Genomic DNA, 22,506 nt, shown 5'->3' with positions numbered 1-22,506 from the left:
TTAATCTCATCTTTCCATCACAGTGGACTCTGATGTTTGGACATCAATTTTAACCTGGGACTGAGACTTTTAAGGCATAGGACAGATGCTTCTCAAGGAAGTGAAGTTGTAACGTGACCAGGAGGGAGACATGATCATCAAAATCAAAATGTAATAACTCCCATTGATGTTCATGCAGTTGATCCCATGGAAATCCCTGGGTGGCCAACGGGTAGGAGGAAGAGCTGACGTCCTCCAGCACCATGGAATCTGGCAACGCACTGTGGACAGAAGCCGCCACCTCCACCTGCAGGTAGGATATGCAGACTTTGGCTTCAGCCTGTAGCAAGTGGGCCTTGGTGACTCTATGAAGCTGGTGGGGGTGCCATAACCCAGAGAATAATAGACAGGAAGGCTCAGAGTCTGTGAGGGACTCTGTTTCCAAAAGAGCCCAGAGCTTGGCCAGCAATTGCTGCTTTCATGGTCTCTAACCAGGGCCAAGGAGGGCTGTTTCTTGCATTGGAAGCCCATGGACAATTGACAGATAGCATGGGTGGTCCAGGGACTCCAGGAAGCAGGAGAGGAGGCTGCTAAAGCCTTTTCACCTGGGCACTAACAGGTGATTTTTTTTTTAAAAGCTTTTATTTATGTAGTTAAGAGAGAGCTCTGGCTGTTTGAGGGGGTGAAAGGGAGAGGGAGAAGCAGGCTCCCCACCGAGCAGGGAACCCCCTGCCAGGCTTGATCTCAGGATCCTGAGATCAGGACCTGAGACAAAGGCAGATGCTTCACCAACTGAGCCACCCAGTCACCCCCAACAGTTAATTTTTGCTTGCACAGATCCTAGAGCCTTTTGTTGAGGAGAGACCCACCAAAGTGGACTCATTGAGAAGTAACAGCTAAAGAAGCAATATGTCACCTCCAGAACCCAAAAAGTACTGAACGATGTTGGACTTCCATGTCCCTTTTTCCTAAAAAAAATTTTGATTTAGGGATGCCTGGGTGGCTCAGTTGGTTGGGTGTCTGACTTTGGCTCCGGTCATGATCCCAGAATCCTGGGATCAAGTTCCGCTTCAGGCTCCTTGCTTGGCGGGGAGGCTGCTTCTTGCTCTGCCTGTTCTGCCTGCAGCTCTCTGTGCTCCTGCTCTCTCTGACACATAAATAATTAAAAAATCTTTTTAAAAATTTTTATTTAGTTACTTGAGAGAAAGAATACACAAGGGGTTGGTAAGGGCAGAGGGAGAGGGAGAAGGAGACTTCCTGCTGAACAGGGTGCCCAATGCAGGGCTTTTTTCCAGGACCCTGAAATCAGGACTTGAGCCGAAGGCAGACACTTAATGATCATAGCCACCCAGGGCCTTGGAGTTGTATGTCCTTAATAAGTGTGTCAAACAAATGTCCTCACAGTAGGATGTCATAAATATGATGTCACACCTGGAGAAAAATGGGTGCAGTGAGATCCTCCCCCAAAGAATGATTCCCTGTGATAGCAGAGCGGTTTGGGTGCCCTGTGCATAACAAGGTAAATCGTGTCTCCTTCTAGGTCAAGACACATGTGACTGAGAGGATGTTGAAAGAGGAATCTATAATAATAAAATATTCACCATCGTTAAATCTGGTGGGATCCCGGGTGTTTTTTTTTTTTCTTTTTAAGATTTTATTTATTTTAAAGAGAAACATAGAAGGACAGCAAGAACTAGTGGGGGCAGGGATGGAGGGAGAGAGAATTCCAAGGGGATTCACCATGAGAACAGAACTGAACATGGGGCTAAAGCCTGTGACCCTGAGATTATGACCTGAGCCAAAAGTTTAACCCACTGAGCCCCCCCAGGTGTCTCAGATGTTTTAAAGGGACCGGAGTTTATTTTAATCAGGTATGGTAAGACAGGCAGATGTACAAATAACTCTCACAATGGAAGAAGCTGTTTAGACGCACAGATCCCAAGAAAGGAGGTCCCGATTGCCATGGAGGGCTGCCCAGGGAAGCACCAGGGTCAGTCAGGAGAAAGAGGGAGTGAAGAGACAATGTGGGCAAGACCCTTTATTGTGGTTTCCATGGGAAGGGGCACGTGAGTCTGGGTAAGCAAGTTTAAGACTGCCTTGTTTGTGTCATTTCAGTGGGTTCTGGGACACAGTGGTGTCGGGGGTAGTCTGTCCCTGCACCTGGGATGATCAGGGCAAGGGATAGTGGCCCAGAGTATAAGAGTGTCTTAGAGGAGGTGGTTGGGGGTAAAGTCTCTGAATTGGCTGGTTTACCTGTGAAAGGTTTGCTGTCAGGCAAGCTGTTGTTCATCTCTGGAAATCAGCCAGACCTGCCAGAGACAGTCCCTCCAATGTCAGCAAGGCCTGAGATGTCAAACCACTAAATACAGAAGCTGCAAAATATGGTCACTCTACCAGGTATAACCATAATTTGAGCCCTTGTATTAAAGCTAAGAAGGTTAGCCAACTAGTGCTGCTTAGCAGACATTAAAGTTAATTCAGAACCTATATTGTAGAGGCACAAAAGCCAGTCGGCCTCCTTTTATCCTTTGCCATATAAATTTTAATAAATTTTGGATTTCCGTTGGGCCAAATTGTGAACCTATGTTGAATTAATCTGGGTTAGGGTAGGGTTTTTCCTCCTGTATCCAAGTTTTCTTTCTTTCATTCCACCTTTTTTTTTTTTTTTTCCTGACTTGTTTCTTCCTGGATATACTTGTTGGGGGAGGAGTGTCTTTTTACCCTGCTCATCTTTCTCTGCATCATCATCATCATCATCATCATCATCATCATTTTTGTGCTAGGATGATCATTTTGTCCATGGCTGCGTTGGGAACCTCAAGCATCTGGATCACCAGTTGAGTCCTATGACAAGCTGGGGAGCAACAACATTAAGAGAAAGCCAAGTGTGCTGGTGAGGGGTTTGGCACTTGGAGAGAAGTAGAACACCAAACGTCCCTCCCTTCACTTTCCTGTTTTTTCATCAGCTCGTGGGCCCTGGGCTGCCATGGATGTGCACCTCAAAACCCTGAGTGCTCAGGAAGACACATGGTAACAGAGAGAGCAGCAGCAGCTCGGGAGATAGGCAAGGCCACTCCCATTGCCTGAACCATGGTGACTCAGGTGGCAGCCAGGGAGCCATTCTTACATTTCCCTGGGGTCAGGGCCTCCCTCCTTCCCACCCATAACACAGACGGTCACCCCCAGGACTGTGTTTGGGGTGTGCTTTCCCCCTTAGGATCTGCAAGTCAGCCCCAAGCACTGGCCCAACACCCAGTCCCTGGAACTCAAGCACACCAGTCAGCATGTCCTGCGGTTGTCAACCTCAGGGGGAGCCTTGGAGACCAATACAGGCCACATGCAGGTCACATAGGTGACACCTCCCTCCTAGATACAGTCAATTCTCATTCATTCTCATCTTGTTGTCAAGGATGGGACATTAGTTTGGAAATGGGTGGCGACCTCCATGTGAGATAACAGAACATGAGCCAACACACGAGCTGGCCAGGGATTGCCTGGTCCATCCCAGATCATGATTGTCACCTCTGAAGCCAGTTAGTTAGTGAAGGAGCAGGTCAAGCTGACCCCGTGTCCTCATTTAACGTGGGGCCACCCTGTTTGTGATGCCACTTGTTTTAATCACCTTCTCCTGAGGTCCCTGATGAGAGAGAGATTCTTGCTCCAGACTTGGGATCCCCTGACATCCGACACATGTGATTAACAACAGTTTACTAGTTGCATATACTCACACTTCAGGGGAGGAGGATACCACACTGTGCAGGACTGCACAGAGATTGGATTGCGCTTGGGAACAGAGAGAACCAGCAGGGCCTTGGAAGGCAAGACTTGGTTGAGACAAGAGGGTGTGGCAAGTCCTGGTTCCCATGGGAGGGTGTGAGTGGCTACCTTGAAAAATTCAGTGGGCTTCTAGGGAACTGAACCCTGCTCCCCAAAAACCAATAGGCTCTATATCTAGTTCCTGTGATGAGAAGGGTATTTGGTTAAGAGACCTTCCCTGTGAGGGAAGAGTGAGAGGAGAACATGCATGATGCCATTTGAGTCCCTCCTTGATTTTCCAGGTGTCAAGACAGCCCTTAATATGGAATCTTAATTTCAGGCCTTATGCCACAAGAGGGTATGACAAAGTAATTCTTCTTAGAACTAATAATGGAATTTCACAGTGAAACAGTATACAGGGTAAACACATAAAGGTACGTTGTGTTGCTATATGTAGCAATGAATATGTGGGCTCCACAATCAAATACACATTCACAATTACTCGTACAAAGAAACTACTTTGGGATAAATCTAACAGTGCATGTCCAGGAGTCACATGCTGAAAGCTATTTAGCATTGATATAGGAAATCAAAGATATAAATAAATGGAGAGATACGCCATGTTTGTGAATTGGAAGTCTATGTATAATAATGATCTTCATTCTCCCCAGATTGACAGAGGTTTTTTTTGTTGTTTTTTTTTTTTGTAAAGACAGAAATATATTAAAATGTATGTGGAAAGACAGAAGAGGGCACCTGGGTGGCTCAGTGGGTTAAGCCTCTGTCTTCAGCTCAGGTCATGATCTCAGGGTCCTGGGATGGAGCCCCAGATTGGGCTCTCTGCTCAGCAGGGAGCCTGCTTCCTCCCTCTCTGCCTGCCTCTCTGCCTATTTGTGATCTCTGTCTGTCAAATAAATAAATAAAAATCTTAAAAAAAAGACAGAATTAGAGTACCTTCAAAAACAGTTTTGAAAAAGAGTAATTAAGTGGGGACATTCATTCTACCCAGTTTCAAAACTTATTAGATAGTTATAATAAGGAAGACTGTGGTATTTGTAGGACAGAAACATAAATCAATAGAACAGAACAAAGAACCCAGAAATAGTTTCCATAAATATACCAACTGAGTTTTTATAAAGGGTGCAAAAAAATTCTATGGGGGATAGCAGGCTTTCCACCTGACTATAGCCATTTAAAGCTTGTGATGAAATCACAGGCGCCAGACTCAGAAAACAGCAGCAGCAGAGAAGGAAGATGTTGGTTTGACTGAGGTCCTACCAGATGGTAATGGGAAAGGAGGGGTAGTTTGTGCCCAGCTCATGATGCAATCTCCAAGCGCTGGATGACAGTTTCTTTCATTTTTCTGAGTCAAGGTACTTCTGATCCATCATTTCCACAGGATCTGGGGATTTTCCCATTAGCTCCCACACTGCAAACTGAGGTCACCCCTAACTGAGCATCCAGTGCTCCAGACTCCATTAGCCTTCCCATTAGCATCATTGTCAGCCTATATGAGGTGATCATTAGGTAAATAAAGATGTTTTCTAAGAAGTCCAGTACAAAATATATGTAAGGACCATCTTAAATATGCATAATAATGAAACACAGGTGAACCACCAGAACTTGAAAAATGATTGAAATGTGTCGTAATCCTTCCCCCCCAGGATTCTACCCATCCCCTCCCTACAGGTCACAAATGTGGTGATTCTTGTTTCCCCTCCCCCATTCCTTTCTTCTTCTGTATAGTATTTTATCATATAGGCGCACTTCTCTGAACATTCGTTTTCCTTGGTTTGAACTTTATAAAAATGTTCTGTTCCCTTCCTTCACTCAATAGTATGTTCCTTAACTTCAGCCATTGATGCTTGTAACTGGCAGTTGTAGTTCGCGTTCATGTTCGCACGATTTTGCATTGTACCACTTTTCCACACATTCCTTGTCCACATTTGAAAAGGTTATGTGCGCAAAGCCCTTACTTAGCAGAACTCCTGGCCCACAGTCAGCGCTCCATGAACATTTGCTCAGTGGTTGAGACTGAACCCCAACCAACTTGTTTCCCCTGGCTGGATTCTCTGTGCTTCGCCCCAAAGCTGAGGATCTTGTAGCTCTTTCCCCCTAGGAATGACAGAAAATGATCTGAACAGCAAGAAAAAACCTAGCGCACTTCCCACGCACCCGTGACTACAACTCCCAGAAAGCATTACGGTGCTCCATAGAGTCCCTTTCTGTTTACTCCACAGCCCGCTCACCCCCTCCACCAGAGCTTCCGGGTTGTGTGGGCTGGGCCACATCTTTTCTATTCAATGAGTCCTTCCGCCAGCAGAGGGGAGGAGAAATTATCCAATGAGCGTCTTGGCAGAGGCACCAATGAGCCGGGGTGTTGTTATGCGAGCTGACAAGGGGCAGGGGGTCGCTGAGCCAATTTGGTTGAGCGCCATGGAACCAGCTCTTCTCAGCTGCGTCTCAGAGGCTGGCGCTTCCCTTCGGCTTCTGTGGAACCCCGGGTCCATGTCCCCAGTGGACACAGCATCCCGGAACCTCCACGCCCATGGCCACTAGCTGGAGGACGTCCGCTTTCACCTCATGTTCTTCCGCCTCGACAGACACAGACAACGAGGGAGTGCGCGGCATTTGTGAAGATGCTTCTATGTGCAAGAGGTACCTGCGGGGCGCGGGGTCAGGGGCCGGTGCCCCCACGGGGTTGGGGCCTCGGTGGGAGGCGGGCCTGTGTCTCAGGAGCACGCTCGTTCGCCAAAAGGTAGCTGTCACCTCGTGCATTCCTCATTTCCAACCTGTGAAGAGCCCAGAGCCGGGCTTCATTAACGGAGCCGCTAATTATCTCACCTGTGCTGTGCGCGGGGCCTGGGGATAGCGGGACTGGGGATGCGACCCGAACCAGGCAGACGGGGTGTGGGCCTTCTTGGGGCTAAGGTCTTGGTGGAAGACCAACGTGAACCGAGTAAGTGTCGTCTTGACGGGGGAGAAGTTCGGGTTCTCCCTCTTGAGTAGATTACATTCCACTGGGGGTTGTCAGGATCCCCATCCTGCACCTGAGATCAGGCCAAACAAGGCCGGGGGGGTTCGGAGGGAGTGCGGGCCTGGGACCGCGTGATATTGGTGGACAGAACCAGTACTTTCCAGAGCCCTTGCGTGGAGGCCACTGGAGTCTACATTCTCAGGGGTGTAGTGGGGGCAGCGTTGTGAGCACAGATGTGTGTCACATATTGGCAAGCACGAGGCTGGAGTGTAGTTCGTTCAACAGAAATTGTTGAGTGTACTTTGTAGTGGGACTTTCATTCTCTGTATAACATGGGCGATGGGATGGGTCCTGCTTCACAGAGAAGATGGAAACCCTTCAGACTGGAACTTCATGAATGTCCCTCTGAGAAAGGGAACAGTTCTTTCCCCCCGTGACGGGTCAGTGTCCTCCCCAGAGGCCACTGGGAGCACACCTGTCCTTAAACATAGTGGGTTCATTACACATCATGCAAGCTGTGAGGCTGATCAGTAAGATAGTTCTGGGATTAGCTAGCTCTATCAGTCTTTTCTAGAAGGAGGTGTGAGTAGTGTGAACAGTGTCATTCAGAAGGAAGGCACTCACTAGTATGAGCCAGGAAAGAAGATGATTGGTATTTTGTGGTGGGCACGACTGCCTGGTTTTGTGTGTTTGGACAAGAGAGGAAGTGGGCCTATTTTGTCTCCCTTCCTCACTGTGGTCAGGTCACCTTGTGCTGCTGTTCTGCGAGGTCGTTTGTGTCCAACAGGGGAACCACATGCCTCTCTGTGCGCTACCAGCCATGCAGCCTTGCTCATGGTGCCAGGCCACCTCCTCGATGTCAGCACTGCTCTTCCTTCTTGCCCAGTGGAGGAGGGAAGTCTTCAAAAGACAAACAGGTGTTTGCCAGACAGGAGAACTAGCCTGGACACTGAAGCCCAGGGCTGTGTCAGCGGCACCTGACGTTGTGTTGGGGAGCAGGTAGCAAGAGAGTGTTCTGGAGAGGCTGTCAGAGAGTGAAATGTGGGAGGACCGATGGGTTTCAAGTGGGGTAGGTGATGTGCTCTGGGTTTTCGACCATCCCCAGGAGCTGCGTGGGAGCTGCACTGGTGACAGAGGGCAAGTCTGTTCCCTTTTCCTTCCCTGTGGCCACACCCCTGGCTCAGGTCCCTTCTCCTGCCTGCTCTGTTGCAACACACCCTTCTCGTCCTACCTGCTTCTCGTCCAGCTCCTTCTCCCAACCACATGCTCCTGCTCTGGCCAGGGTGATCTTTTTTGGAATCCCACATCTTCTGTTACTGGAAACCTTTTGATTCATCATCGGCAACAAGGTGAGACTCTGCATTGCATGGCGTGACTCACTTTGCTTTTCGTGGTCCTCTCACAGTACCATGGGTTTTCCGCTACTGACTGGAAGTCTGCTTTTTGATGTCTCAGAATTATTGCAGATCCATTCTTTCTAAAACTGTGCTCAAGATCCGCTTCCTGTATTTTCCCTCTTGCCACCCCAATCCCCCAACTCTGAATGGGGCTACTGTGTCCTTCCTCTCCCATGTGCAAAAGGGAGGAGTAATCTCAGAACTCTGCTTTTACTTTATTTCCCCCTTATTTGATCATTCACCCAGACCTGTGGTTTTATCTGCTAAATATTCCTGGAATCTACCTCCTTTTCTCCATCTTTGCTTCTGCCCTTTTTGTCCCAGTTAAGATCATCTGTGCTCAGAGCCATGGCCCTAGTGTGCTTAGTGAGCTTCCAGACTCTTCAATCTCCCCCAGGTCCCTATCTCCCTGGATGCCAGAGCTTTCAGGAAGGCCCATTCAATTATGTCACTGCCTAGTTTCCTGACTTCTTTTTGCCATTGGAGATGGATGCAAACTTTCCTTCTGTATCTGCATGGCTGCTCTGTCCCCCTTCTTCCATCTTGTTTCCCACTTGCCTTCTCTGCCTTACAATATCTGGTCAGTCCTTCCAATGTGCCCTGTGCCTGCTGGCCTTGGGGCATTTCAGCCGCTCCCTCTGCCCGAGATGCTTTCTCCCCCACCCCCCTCACCTCATGAGCTCTCATCTCCCCTCAGATGAATGCAGTCACTCCACATTCTTTACTGAATACTGGCTCAGTTGCCCAAGGCTTGGTTCTCTTGTGGTTCCAGACATGACCCAAACAGACCAGGGTGGAGCAGTTAGCGAACCTTTCTTCCAGGGAGAAAAGCAGCCAGGAGACAGAGAGGCAAGGAATCAGGTATGTCAGTTGGATGCTGTAGGAGGGTTGGAAGGGGCTGTCATCTGAGCTGGGATGGCCAGGGAAGGCCCCCTGAGGACAAAGATGGGGAGAGCCTTGCAGGAGGTGAGGGAGTGAGCCCTGTGCATGTCTGTGGGCACAGTGTCCCTGGCAGGGGGAAGGGGGAGTAGGAAGGCCTCCATGGAGAAAGCTGGGCTGACTTGTTCCAGGAATGACAAGGCCAGAGTGAGGGAGAAGGGGGTGTTAGAGACCTGGGGTGGGAGCCACTGACAGGGGGATTTTGAAGTGAAGAATGAAGTGACCTGACTTGGGTTTTATTGGGATCACTTCAGCTTCTCTGTTGAGAACAGTGGGGGTGGAAACAGGGAGATCAGTAGGAGGCTACTGGAATATTCAAAGAGAAGAGATGCTGTTGGGTTAGATCAGGGTGGTTGGTAGGTGTGGAAGTGCTGCTGATCGACCCGAGTCTGGGTACATGTTGAAGGAAGAGCTGATGGGATGTGCTGACAGATCGGATGGGGGGGAGGCCCATGAGTCAAGAAGGTGCCCAGCCTTCTGGCTCTTCCAGCTCATGTTGGATGTGGCTCCTTCCGGAGGCCCCTGACACCTGCAGACACGGTCCAGCTCACTATCTCTTCTCTGTGCATGTGGCAGTCAGTCCCGTTGCAACACAGACATCTGGTTTAATGATTGTCTACCCCATGGGAATAATGGTGCCTGGAGGGACCATGTGTGTCTCAGTGCCTCATGCCCTGTAGACCCCAGTAAGTACTTCTCAGCCACCAGAGTGATGAGGAACTGAATGTAGATGCTCAAGGTTCTGTTCCCTGATGAGGTCTCCAAATTGCCATGTTCTGTTTCACTGGTTTTTAGTGGTCTGTGTGTTTTAGAAAGCAGGCCAGGGGCTGTAAGACTGAATTCCATTTTGAGAATTCCAAAAGTTAATCTGATGTCAGCCACATTGAAAATCACCCCCCTTGACGTGCAAGTGGGTCACAGGATCACCTCTTGGGAGAGGCAGCATTTTCCGGACAGCCTAGGCCTTTGCAGCACAGTGTTGGCATCTACACAGCTCAGCCCAGAAAGCAGGGTTGAGATTTTGATCTGAGATGTTCTGAAGGTGGGGGCGGCTGTTTTCCCTCTCCAGAGAAGACGTGTCACTTTAGAATGAGAATATTCTCAGGTTCCTGGGTGGTTTAGTGGGTTAAGCCTCTGTCTTCTGCTCAGGTCATGATCCCCGGGTCCTGCTGCTCAGCAGGGAGCCTGCTTCCCCCTCTCTCTCTGCCTGCCTCTCTGCCTACTTGTGATCTCTCTCTCTCTCTCTCTCTGTCAAATAAATAAAAATAAAATAAAATAAAAAAAGAATGAGAATGTTCTCATTCTTTGGAGGATAAATTATTTGCCAAACTTGCCCATGAAGAAAGTCAAATAAATCATGGCTTTTCTGGATTTTCGCGCCCCTCCCCCCATTTTTTTCTCAAATGGAACAAATTAAATTTTAGAAAATACCTGTGAAAATCAATGGTCTCAGATCTATAGTACTAATTATTTTTCTTATATGGTTAATTTTTTTTAAGATTATATTTTTAAGGAATCTCTGTACCTAACTTAGGCTGGCTCTCCTAAGCCTCAGATCAAGAATCACATGCTCCAACTGAGCAAGGAAGGTGCCCCTTCAGGATTAACTTTTCAAATAACAAAAGTGGGTACATTTCCCCCACTCTGTAACCTAATTTGAATAATCTCGGCATATAATTTTTTGCCTCATTTATTTTTTATTGTCTCAGTGGTATTCCTCAATGTGATTGTACTGTATGTGACAATATTTATGTTTGTCATTTTGGTGTCTGTGTATTTGTTATTAAGATAGGGCTGTGATGAACATTTTTGCATGTGTGTTTGAGTTTTCCAGTGAGATGGGTTTCAGGGGGGAAGCTTCTACGAAATGGGGTCCTCAAAAGAAACCCCACCTCGATTTGTACAGAGGGCATTTTAAAGAGAGAATGAAAAAGTAAGGCCAGGGATGAGTAAAGTCAGGGGAGGAACAGATGACAAAAAGTAGAATAGGTATTGGTCCATATGAAACTGCCTATATTTGCTCACTGGGAGACAAGGGCTCGACTTTTCAGTGTTGATTGAACAAACAGCAGATGCCTTGAGTTTTTCCCTCAGGCAGGCACTAAGGGGGACTGGTGTTGTCGCAGGGTTGGGACCTAGTGCTGTTAGAAACTATGTTAATGTTTGTTCAAGTTTGAATATGATAAGCCAGGTTTGAAAAGAGGGCTCAGAGCAGTCTGGCTAGAGTTTGGTCAAGGAAAGAGTCTTCCTCAGTGTAGTATCCTCCTTTCTATGTAGTGTGTTTAAACCTTGATTTGTTCATCTGTTCATCTGATGATTAGACATTTCGTTGTATCCAAGTTTTTGGTCATTGTGAATAGGCTACAATAAACTTTCTTACAGAAGTCTTAAATTTCTCTTGAAATTGTTAGTGGGATTGCTTAGTCACAGGGTGGGGATATATTGAAGTACTAGCCTAGTTTCCAAAGTGATTGATCAGTTTACACTTCCCACCAGCAATATAGTGACATTCCAGTTGCTCAGCATCCTCGTTAACATTCTGTGTTGTCTGTGAGGGTGAAATAGCATCTCATTATGGTTTCACATTGCATTTCCCTGGTGATGAATGATCTGAGTTAGGCACCTTTTCGTGTGTGTAGTGGGCATTCCTACATCTTTTGGGGACTGTCTGTCCGTCTTTTGCCCATTGTTGTTGTCAGTGTTGTTTTTGGTTTTGACTTGTTGGAGTTTATTACGTATTCTGGATAGGAATTCTTTGTCAGACAGATGCATGATAAATGTACATGGATAGAGGAATGAAAATTTTAAAATATTTTACAGTAGCATCTAAGACATAAACTGGTTGGGGTGACTGGGTGGCTCAGTTGATGACTCATCTGACTTTTGATCTCAGCTCAGGTCTTGAACTCAGGATTGTGAGTTCATGCCCTGCTTTGGGCTCTATACTGGGCTCCATGCTGGGCATGGAGCCTACTTACAAAACAAAAACAACAGGAAAGCAAACAGGCTAGGAATAAGTATCATGATAAACATGAAATACCTTTACACAGAACACAAAAAAAACATTGTTGAGAGGAGTTCAAGAAGACTGAAATAAAGGGGGGGGTATGTTTTGTTTATGCATTAGAAGATACAACGGTGTTGAAATTTCTGTTTTCCATGATATATTCATGCACACAATGCAATCCCAGGCAAAATCCTAGCCTTCTTTTTACTCTATTTTAGAAAAAATGACCAAGTTGATTCCAAAATGTACATGGAAATACCAAGGACCTAGTTAGCCAAAAAGTCTTTAAAATAATACAGTTGAAGAACCTACACTGCTTATTCCCGCTCAATTTTAAGACTAATTTTAAAACCACAGTAATCAAAGTCTTTGGGATAAAGATAGATCAATGAAACAGAACAGAGAGTACAAAATAGACCAATTGCAGCAAGTACTGTCGATTGATTTTGGCCCAGAGTGTCAAGTCAGTTCAATGGGGGAAAGGGAAGTCATTTAAAATTTTTTTAAGATTTATTTATTTATTTGAGGTAGAGTGAGAGATCATGACCAGGGAGGAGGGGGAGATGGAGAAGCAGACTCCCCGCTGAGCAGGGTGCCAGATGTGGGGCTTAATCTCAGGACCCAGGGATGCTCCCAATGGATTGAACCACCCACGTGCCCCAGGGGAATCTTTATAGTGAATAATTCTGGGTCAACTGGATATTGAAGGGGAAGCAAAACGGACCTCGTCCCCTACCTCTTTCTACATAGAGACATAAATTTGGGAAGGATCATAAACCTAAATATAAAAGATTTAACCAACTCGTGTCACTCATTTTACCCTTTCATTCTGTTCAAATAAGTCTCAAAGTAATTTTTCATCAGCACAAAATTAAAATTAAATTAAAATTCTAAACAATAGGAAAAACACTGACTAACTGGAAGTGTTTCTTCTTTCTTTTTTTTAGTCTCATAATTGATGGTGTCTTAGAATGAAATATGGCATATGGGTAAGTGTAGGAAAGTTTTAAAACAGAGAGAAATTAAAACACACACAGAAACACCCCAGAAATCTCTGACGTTTCTCCAATTTCTCTGTTCTTCTTTGGCCTCCCTACCTGCCTTCTGCTACTGGAACATTCCAAGGTGCTTCCTGCCCAGAGCATTTCTATCTGCTATTCGTCCTTCTTAGAGTAAGCATAGGTTTGTACCAGGGAAGAGCACTGGAGTACCTTTTACACAGCTTTCTTCAATTCAGTGGGACTCCACACAGCCTTCCCCTTTTCAGAGAGGCCTTCCCTTTGATCTTGTCTGATGAAGGTCCTTCCATCTGCCATGCTGTTGCCATTCATCTGGCATAAGCTCTTACTTCTCTTTGTCTCTTCCCGGGTTCCCCACTGTATCCCCAATGCCTGGTACTTTGCAGACACTCAAAAGTATTGTTTGTCTGGATCAATAGTGTTAGCTGAGGGCAAATACAGAAGCTGCTCCGTGTCGTACAGAAGAGGGCAGTAGGAAGTCCAGGGAGGGGCTCCTAGAGGAAGGCAGCTTGGTCAGCTTTTCAGCAGGTACAGCTGCTCAGCGGTGGAGCGAGTGCTTTCTTTGTAGGGCTCAGGCGGTGGCTTGGTGTTGTTGACAGGTTCTTGCTCTGGATGTCAGGCTTGACCAGGTCATTTGGAAGGTTGCTTCAAACCTGACAGCCATGCTTGAGGACTAGTCTCTGGTCTGTGGTTCTTTCTCAACTGCAGATCTGGCTTTTACCACTAGAGGGCACTACATGATGCCTTTGAGGACAGGGATCCTCAAACCCCTGATAGTGAGAACGCAGTTTTCTTTTATTTATTGAAGTATCATTGATCTGCACAATATTATGTCAGTTTCAGGTGTGCAACATAGTGATTTGCCACATCTGTATATTTCTCAGTGCTCACCACCATTAAGTATAACCACCGTCTATCACAGTACAACATTATTATTATCTTGACATACTTTTCATCATTGTGAGTTATTTATATAAGTGGAAGTATGTACCTCTTAATCCTCTTCACCAGTTCCTCCCCCTGCCTTTCCTTCTGGCAACCATCAGTTTGCTTTCTGTGTTGAAGAGTCTACTTGGTTTTGTTTGTTGAAGAACTGAGTTTTCATGGCACTTACACTCCAAACATGCAGTTCAACGACAGCTTCACAAAACAATCTTTAACTCTTACAGTTGTGATGCATACTGACATTTTCTGTTTTATTGTTGTCTGTATTTTCTAAGCCAGGGTTTCGCAGACTATTACACTGATTTTATACATGGGTGGGTCACAATTCATTGTTTGAAAAGCACTGTTTTAGACAACAGAGCCTGTTCACCCTTGTAAAACTTTGTGGGTCAGATTTCCTTGACAGTCTGGGCTGGTAGGTAATTGGGTCCCTTAGTGTGTACTCAACTATGTGTTGAGTTGCTGCCTTGAGTAGCTGAAGGTATTTGCTTCCTTATGGGGTGTCTACTGCTGTGGGACAGGCAGGGAGAGAGAAGGCCAAAAAAGGACAGAGAAAAGGTCTGCTTCCTGGCATATCAGAAGACACAGCTCAGTCATTCCACTCTTCAGACTCAGAGCTGCCACACATGTCTGACTGTGCAGAATACGGCCATGGACGAGCAGGTGAGGGTACAGGGAAGAAATTTTTAGGGCTGATGAGGATGTAACTTCTGCTAGGAAACCCCACAACACCCTTCCAGAATGTTACCTCATGGAAAGAAAGGTAAAGGAGAGTCTAAAATTCCTGAAGATAATGAGAATTATTGAAAGCAAACAAAGGACAGCCTAAACACTTATATCTTGTGTAGGACTGTATTATAAGGAGCTTTCCCTCAGGGCATCTGGGTGGCTCAGTCGAGTGAGTGGCCAACTCTCGATTTTAGTTCAGGTCACAATCTCAGGGTCGTGGGATCAAGTCATGTGTTGGGTTCAGTGGTTGGTGGGAAGTCTGCTTCTGAATTCACTGTCTCCTTTTGCCTCTGCCCTCCTCGACCATTCTCCCTCACTTTCTCTCAAATAAATAAATATATCTTTTTTTTTTAATGGGTTTTGCCATGCATCAGATACTTGACCCTCAGAAGAATTGTGAATAAGGGGTTACTGTGGAGGGAAAGCTATCCAGAGGCACACCTGGAGCCTCTAAAGAATAGACATCTTCTTTCTGGGCTTTGGCAAAGGAGCAAAACGGCTATGGCATGTAACACTTACACTTTTGATTCTGGGATCCCTAAGCCCATTTGACACTCTATTCGTCAGGAGCTGACATGTCACAGGAGGTGTGGAGGACACCCAAGACTGGGCCTCGCTCCTGGACAGCAGCCAGGAACAGCTGTGAGGAAGGACAACCCTCAGATTCAAAGGGGATCCTGCAGGGCCGACCATGGCACAGGCTGCCCAACGTGAGACCCATCCCCTGTGTCCTTGATCCTTGGGTTGTGTGGAAATAAAAGTTGGGAGACACAGAGAAGCCAGCGTCCCTTAAAGGGGTTCACTACCCCATGACTCTTTATCTGTGATGGTAGTGGCTTTCCTGGGCCCTACTGCTGCCTGCTGCCTCAAGGCAGAGCTTTCAACTGTCCTCAAAGTCTTGGGCCCGAGATCATACAGAATGAGCTCCCACCATGGTGCAAGCAGAAAGCCTGTGACCGACTCCTAAGCCTCTGCTGGTACAGACTGAGGACATCCAGGGTGGAAGGTGAATGAGACCATGAGACTGGCAGACAAAATTTTCTCCACACTGTCTAGAAGCACAGATCTCTCAATTCAGGGATTAGCAAACTTGCTGTAAATGACCAGAAAGTATTTGAGCCTTTGCAGGCCAGATGGCCTCTCCTCGAACTACTCAACTCTGCTGTCGTGCTGTTAAAGCAGCCATAGAAAAGACTTAAAGTAAATGGGAGTTGCTGTGTTGCAATAAAACTTTATTTACAAAGACAGGAGGGTAGGTGAAATCTGGCCCTTTCAGCCTGGGCTCCAAAGTCCAACAGACATTTTTTTTTTTTTCCCAAGGAGATTAGAGGTTTTTAAAAAACACACACACCACACACACATACATACACACACAGTTACATGTGCCCTACCCCTTTCAGCTTACTGATCAAGGAAATCAAAATGAGGTAATGTGCTCAGATATCACTTAAGGTCCTTCAGGCTGTAACAGAAGACCAACTCCATTTGATTTATTACTTTTTTAAAAAGGTTTCTTTATTTCAGTGAGAGAGAGTAGTTGGGGAAGGGCAGAGGGAGAGAGAATCCTGAAGCAGACTCCCCACTGAGGATGAAGTCTGATGCTGGGCTGGATGCCAGGACCCTGAGATCATGACCTGAGCCAAAACCAAGAGTTGGCCACTAAACTGACAGAGCCACCAGGAGTCCCGCCATTTGGTTTAAATGGTAAAGACATTTATTAATTCCCAAGATATACATTGAGGGGAAAGGTCACAATGGCTTCACATGGCCAGAGGCAAGTGACTCCCTCCCACCCAACATCCCCTCATCATCCCAGAGGCCTGAGGTTATAGGGATTCATTGTTCCAAAGAGAGAGTTCCAGTGTTCACTCTCTCCAGTAGGAGAAAAATTAAAAATGAAAGTGCTCATTTCCCAACATTCTCACCAACACAGTGTATTAGGAACCTTTTCATTGTGGTTAATCTGATAACTAAAAAATGGTATCTTACAGTAATTTTATTTTATGTTATTCCTCTTTTGGGGGGCTGAAGTTAAGGATCATTGTTATATGATTAAGAGCCATTTATATTCTCTTTGACTGTGAACTGTTCATGTAAAGAATTACTTTTTTGTCTTTTTTAAAGTGATAGTAACACTATTAGGCTTTGCAAGTCCTTTCTATCAAGTCCGTGAAAGGATTTGAGATGAGAGGGTGACTCAGTCTCAACCAGATTGAGAAATTGGCCAAATGACCCCAGTCCTTGGGCTTGTAGGGAATCCTGGCCCTAAAGATGGAGCCTATGGCTAGATTCTGTAAGAAATGCAAAGAAAGTTTAAAGGGGTGGTCTCTGACAATTAAGGACATGGATCTTACTTTGAGCTGAGGGTGAACCCAGGCTTTAGGAAGATGGGAGCCAGGCCTGCCTAGAGGTCTGAAGCCTCCGTCCCGGGCTCCTGAGGCAGCTTTCCTAACCAGTGTTTCAGAGGCAGGAACCCGCCTTGGAGCCCTGGGAGCTGGGTGCCCCAGGCAGCGTGTCAGCGGCCTGCCTGCCTTCTTCCTCTGCCTGGGCTGGTATCTCCAGACTGCAGCACACTAAGAGAGTGCTTCCAAATAGGGTGTGGTGAGCATCTTTAAAGTTCTTGTTTCAATATCCAGTCTGTTGTGGATGATATTCTGTAACATACAATAAAAATGATTCCCTAGAAACATGAAATGCAAGATAACCTGTAAATTACAAGCTCAAATTATTTATTAGGAGAATCAATAGACATAGAACTCCTATATCACATTGCAGTATGTTTCTAAATGCTACTCAAATTTCGTTCTTAAGATAGTTATGCTTTAGGCAGCAAGGCTTTAGAACACAGATTTTATCTTCCTTTCCCCCTCTTATTTCCTATCTCCCTTACTCAAGCTCTCCCCACCCTGGAGCTGAATAAGTCCATTTTGGGGGCAATGTTTGCTCGTGCCTTCCTCTCCCATAGATGGTCTGTGACACCAATTTGTAAACATAGAAACTTTTACCCACATATGATGGAGATGATGGGAACATAGTAAGAAATACAGCTTTATTTTATTTTGTTTTGCTTTGCCATTTATCTGCCCCATTTTCTGACCGCAAAATATTATTTCATCATGATCTCGCATTTAGAGTTTTAGTTGAGTCCTAAGTGTCTTGTACGTGGCCACAAAAAAGCGTATTTCAAAGAGGAACATTTTAGATCTGATGTTTTGATGTAAAACACTTGTCTTTCCTTTGTAAAATAATGGGACGTTTTATTTTAATTTTTAAACATTTTACTTATTTATTGGAGAGGTAGAGCATATGCGGGAGGGGTAGACAGGTAGGGAAAAGCAGGCTCCCAGCTGAGCAGGGAACCCATCGGGGCCTAATCCAAGGATCCTGAGATCCTGACCTGAGCCAAAGGCAGATGCTTAACCAAGTGAGCCACCCAAGTGCCCCAAGGGATATTTTATTTCTCATATCTTTAATTCTACCATTAAATCATTAAATAGGTTGTACTTACTTTGGTTCCAGCAGCTTTAAGTTAAAAACAAAACAGAACAAAAAAACAAAAAAAAAAAAAGGAAGAAAATGAAAGTCCTGATTTCTCCCATGAAGTCCTCAGATAAATCACTGACCCCAAAGAAGAGCAGCAAAATCCTCCTTAGCTCTTCTGCTGGGGCGGGCTCTGCAGGGATGATTTCTGACCTCATTGAGTGATAGCTTGTCTCTGTGTCTCTCTCAGGATATTTTGCTCGAGTCCATGGCGTCAGTCAGCTGATAAAAGCATTTCTACAGTAGAAAGAATGTCATTGTCAAATTCTAAATCTTGGGACTGGGATGGAGACCACCTTCTGGAGATTAAAGGTAAATGAACATTCGCCCTCTTCTTTCCTGAATTGTTTCATTTGTGAAGGTGCTTGTCTGGATGAAAATGTTAAACATTTATTCAGAGGGAATGCGGTGACTGCCAGTCTTGTGCCCGTGTCCCCAGGTGCTGCTTCCATCAGCCACGTACTTGATGTCACCCAGGCCCTGGTGAAGGACGGGCAACTAGCTTCTCTTCCTTTGCTGTTACAAACAGGGCTTTTGATAAAAACACTTGTAGACGTGTCCTCTGCACGTGTGAAAGACCCTGACAGTGGGATTGTGAGCCCCAGAGCCCCTGTGTCTGCCGTAGCGATGATCACAAAGATTTTATTGTCATCGCGACAGTGTCTTCAGTACAGTTTAGAGATGTGCAAGGCTGGTGATAGTGACATGACACAGAGACCTTTCGTAGCTGTTCCCTGATTTGATCCCTCACCTGCTCTGTTAACGAGCAAGCACAGGTATAGCTACGCTCACTCACAGGAAACGAGACGGGTCCGGTTAGTGGCAGAACCAGGACCGAACAGACTGCAGGTCCCGCAAGTCCAGGTTGCTTCCTTGTTCTCTGTCCAGAGCCTTGTGCTTGCTCAGGGGGGTCTTTGCGGTCCATCAGTCGGTGGTGCCTGTGCCTCAGTGACCATCGTGTGGTGGAAGGAGCTGGAGCAGAATTCAGGGGCAGAACGTGTGCATGTGAGCAGAAGCCACTGGAGGAATGCCTCCTCTCGGCCCCACACCCTTTTGACTTGGTCCCGAGGTTTGGTTTCTCCTTCATGTCATGTGGTTGGGTTGATCAGGAATAAATCTGACATTTTTATTTCTGGTCCAGGCACATTGAGGCTAGGTAATCCTTCCAAGAAAAAGGTAATCTGCCAGTAGTAAGGAAGGCACATAGCACAGGGTAGGAAAGATGTAGTGGAGGTGTTTTGGATTGGTCCAAAGGGTTTTTTTTTTAAAAATCTAGTCTTCTTGAAAAAAAGAATGTTTGTTTGCTCTTCAGAGCCTAGGCCAAAAGGGCCAGATTTTGCCTACCCACCTGTCTTTGTAAATAAAGTTTTATTGCAACACAGCCACTCTCATTTATGTAAGTCTTCTCTATGGCTGCTTTACCAGCACGACGGCGGAGTTGAATAGTTTAAGGAGAGGCCATCTGGCCTGCAAAGGCCAAAATACTTTCTGGCCATTTACAGCAAGTTTGCTAATCCCTGAATTGAGAGATCTGTGCTTCTAGACAGTGTGGAGAAAATTTCATCTGCCATTCTCATCGTCTCATTCACCTTCCACCCGGAATGGTCCCCCGGCTGCACTAGCAGAGGCTTAGGAGTCAGTCACAGGCTTTCTTGCACCATGGTGGGAGCTCATTCTGTATGATCTTGGGCCCAAGACTTTGAGGACAGGTGAAAGCTCTGCCTTGAGGCAGCAGGCAGCAGTAGGGCCCAGGAAAGCCACTACCATCACAGATAAAGAGTCATGGGGTAGTGAACCCCTTTAAGGGACCCTGGCTTCTCTGTGTCTCCCGATTTTTATTTCCACACAACCCAAGGATCAAGGACACAGGGGATGGGTCTCACGTTGGGCAGCCTGTGCCATGGTCGGCCCTGCGGGATCCCCTTTGAATCCAAGGGCTGTCCTTCCTCATAGTTGTCACTGGCTGCTGTCTGGGAGCAAGGCCCCATCCTGGGTGTCCTCCACACCTCCTGTGACACGCCAGCTCCTGAGGAATAGAGTGTCAGACGGGCTTAGGGATCCCAGAATCAAAAGTGGAAGTGTCACGGGCCACAGCTGTTTTGCTCCTTTGCCAAAGCCCAGAAAGATGTCTGTTTCTTAGAGGCTCCAGGTGTGCCTCTGGATAGCTTTCCCTCCACAGTGACCCCTCATTCACTGTTCTTCTGAGAGTCAAGTTTCTCATGCCTGAGAAAAACTTTTTTTTTTTTTAAGATATATTTATTTCTTTCAGAGAGAGGGAGGGAGAATGTTCGAGGAGGGGCAGAGGCAAAAGGAGACAGGTTATCCAGAAGGAGACACATGATGCAATCCCACGACCCTGAGATCATCCTGAAACTGACACACGATGCAATCCCATGACCCTGAGATCATGATCTGAACCAAAACAAGAGTTGGCCACTCACTCGACTGAGCCACTCAGACGCCCCGACGCTCCTTATAATAAAGTAAGAAGTCCAGCACACGGTATAGGAGTGTATGCTGTCCTTCATTTGCTTTCAATCATTCTGATTGTCTTCGGGAATTTTAGACTCTTCTTAACCTTTTCTATTGTGGGAGTAACATTCTGGAAGGGCGTTGTGGGGTATCCTAGCAGAAGTTATGTCCTCCTCTTCCCTAAGCATAGCCTCCTAGTAGCCTGAGCCAGCTCATCCATCACCACGTTCTGCACACAGACAGACATGAGTGGCAGCTGTGAGTGTGAATGGTGGGGATGGCTCAGCCTGCGTCTTCTGATATGCCAGGAAGCGGTCCTGTTCTCTGTCCTCCTGTCTCCTTCTCTCTCCCTCCCTCTCCTTCAAACCAGACCCCCTGAGATTTTCCACAAGGGAAGGCGGTAGCTGGACCTATAGATCTGACACTCACCCTTTGGGGTCACCTCTTACTAGGAAGTGCTTTCTCATGATTTCTGCCCCCATCATGCTGACCCTGGGGTCGGCGACCCCGCAGTATCTGCTTTCCATCACTGGTTACTGTCTGCATGCCCGGTGTTCTCCTATGTGCCATTGCTCCTGTCAGAAATGGGAGTGTCATCCCAGCCTGCAATAGTGACACCACAACCAGATTCTGGATACCAGCACCTGTCTTTTCTTTTGTCTTTTCCCATTGAATGAACTGGTTCTGTATTTCTGGAATACAAGTACAGGTGGACACGGGTGTTCAAAGAATACATGGCGAGGGGGGATGCTGACCTGGTTAGCAGGTGTGGAGCACCTTGTTTCTTACCAGGCCTTAGGGCCATGAGGAGCTATTGCAGGCAACACACAGAGGCCAGAAAGGGGTGTCTTTGCAGCTGGGAGTTGAGGAGAGAATGCATTCAAGAATAGTCGTCAGGGCTGAGTGACTGGACACGGTAGACATGGAGAGAATGTGCCAGGGCGTGACCAGGCTGGGGACGCAGATGGGGGACCGGGACCGTGAGTATTTGTGTCTGTGTCTCTGTGTGGGTGTGTGTCTTTGCATGTGTATCCCAGCGTCTTTGTCTCTGTGTGTCTCTGTGGGGGGGTCTCTGTGTCTCTTGAGTGTCTCTGTGTGTGGGTCTCTGTGTAGATGTGTTTCTTTAACTCAGTGTACATGTTTGTGTGTTTCTGTGTGTCTGTCTGGCTTTCACACTTTCTTTACTGCAGCCCTCAGTAGAAATAAATGTACAGCCCAGGCCAGGCCCCACATCTGTATATGTGTGTCAGTACATCATAAAGGCCTGCCCATGCTGCTTACTCTGGCAGGTCCTGCTTTGAGTGTTGCTAGAGTATTTATTTCTATAGGACTCCTCACAGCCCTGTGAGGTGCTGTCATTTTCTCTACTGTGTGGATGTGGAAAGCTTGGCCCAGGGAGTTGAGTGACTTCCCAGCACCTCGTAGCAGACAAGTGGCTGAGCTGGGATCTGAACCCCATTCCCCCGCTCCAGAGTGCCTGCCCTTTCCCCCCACCACACTCTCCTCTCACAGGAAAAAGTAAATGTAGCATAAGACAGTGCTTGCCCTCACCATGGCGGGTGCTTTGTGATATTTTCTGTTGTATCCTATTTGATCCCCCACATGCTGGTCCCACCCCACATTGGTTTCCTGACCCTCCCTAATCTGTCTCAGTCTGCTTTTTGGCAAAGTCTGTTAGGCCCTACTTCTCCAGGGCCTCTCAGTGCCTCCCTATCTCCATGCCAGTGGCTGCTCCCCCAGTTCTGG

General features: G+C 46.7%; 3 long non-coding RNA genes across 7 annotated transcripts in view; all 3 read left to right on the top strand.

Annotated features, from left to right (window-relative positions):
• LOC116876581 overlaps positions 1–22,506 on the top strand; it is a 57,015-nt gene continuing 34,509 nt past the window's right edge. The window contains exon 1 of the long non-coding RNA XR_004384417.1: positions 1–292. This is a non-coding gene — a long non-coding RNA (uncharacterized LOC116876581). The remainder of the gene's footprint in view (positions 293–22,506) is intronic.
• Positions 3,490–4,943, top strand: LOC116876583. The gene is made up of 3 exons (XR_004384419.1): positions 3,490–3,561; positions 4,038–4,169; positions 4,924–4,943. It is a non-coding gene; the product is annotated as an uncharacterized LOC116876583 (long non-coding RNA).
• LOC116876580 overlaps positions 6,247–22,506 on the top strand; it is a 29,120-nt gene continuing 12,860 nt past the window's right edge. For 2 of the 5 annotated variants that reach the window (XR_004384412.1, XR_004384415.1), the window contains exons 1-3: positions 6,247–6,393; positions 15,316–15,458; positions 18,479–18,600. This is a non-coding gene — a long non-coding RNA (uncharacterized LOC116876580). Of the gene's footprint in view, positions 6,394–15,315; positions 15,459–17,767; positions 17,783–18,478; positions 18,601–20,557; positions 20,624–22,506 lie in introns of those variants that run through there. The other 3 variants (XR_004384414.1, XR_004384416.1, XR_004384413.1) reach the window with 3 other exon arrangements.

Source organism: Lontra canadensis, unplaced genomic scaffold, assembly GCF_010015895.1.
Source record: "Lontra canadensis isolate GAN:19392208 unplaced genomic scaffold, GSC_riverotter_1.0 scaffold45, whole genome shotgun sequence".
NCBI lineage: Eukaryota > Metazoa > Chordata > Mammalia > Carnivora > Mustelidae > Lontra > Lontra canadensis.
The sequence above is the reverse complement of the archived record's forward strand: the minus strand, read 5'-3'. Positions and strand labels throughout refer to the sequence as shown.